Source organism: Penaeus monodon, chromosome 27, assembly GCF_015228065.2.
Source record: "Penaeus monodon isolate SGIC_2016 chromosome 27, NSTDA_Pmon_1, whole genome shotgun sequence".
NCBI lineage: Eukaryota > Metazoa > Arthropoda > Malacostraca > Decapoda > Penaeidae > Penaeus > Penaeus monodon.
In genome coordinates this window covers 39,677,009-39,677,799 of record NC_051412.1, presented here as the reverse complement: position 1 = coordinate 39,677,799, position 791 = coordinate 39,677,009, and the positions used below count along the sequence as shown (strand labels likewise).

Below are 791 nucleotides of genomic sequence, written 5' to 3'. Positions count from 1 at the left end.
AAAAAATACTGATGCTAGTATCATAAAAAAGGGGGGAATTGGGTGAGGTCAAGCAGCCCTACTGACTCCTGCAATGGTCATTACACATTCCCGACGACAATGGGTTAAGCCCTGGTGACTCTAAAGCTCTAGACCTTTGGTTCCCATTGTGGGTGGTGAGGGGGAGAGAGATAAGCTGGCATCATAAGCAGTTAAAAAATAACTTTTTGTTTTTTTACAAAATCCGAAAGTTAAAATATGTCAAACAGTAAGGCAAAGAAACATGCATGCAGTTTATAGAGGATAAAACTGGGGTTTTATTTATGACATACATCTTTGCATTTAATCCTGGTGCTTTCAATCTGAAGCAAAATAAAAGAGGTGTGTGTTCACATGTGTGTAAGAAAGGGGTTGGGGAGAAATAAGGAGCAAAAGAGCAACCAATCCCCTGCACCTTTTGTAGGCCATAATTTTTGACTGCATTACAGTTTGTGAAGTCAGGAAGTCAGACTGTCGCAAAACTGGGTAGAAGACAGCTATATCTTTGAAATATATATGATTTTATGTTCCTTATTTCATGAAAAAATCCAGTTATGACAATTTCATCTAATGTATGTACCCGTGTAGAAGCACAGCCTACTAAGAGTTGGCCACGTTGCAATAGGCCTACAAAGGCCTTCCCAGACACAAAAAAAGGAGAATCAGAATATCGTACTTCTTAGTGAACTATCTCACTGATCGGTTAACCCATTAATGTCATGTAAGCAGAGTAGGGAAAAATGAGAACGGGAAGACAAGACAGAAAAAAGAAC

The 791-nt window shown here is 39.1% G+C and overlaps 1 protein-coding gene across 1 annotated transcript in view; it reads right to left on the bottom strand.

Annotated features, from left to right (window-relative positions):
- The window catches only part of LOC119590859, an 18,630-nt gene that overhangs the window by 11,883 nt on the left and 5,956 nt on the right, over nucleotides 1-791 (bottom strand). The window lies entirely within an intron of this gene.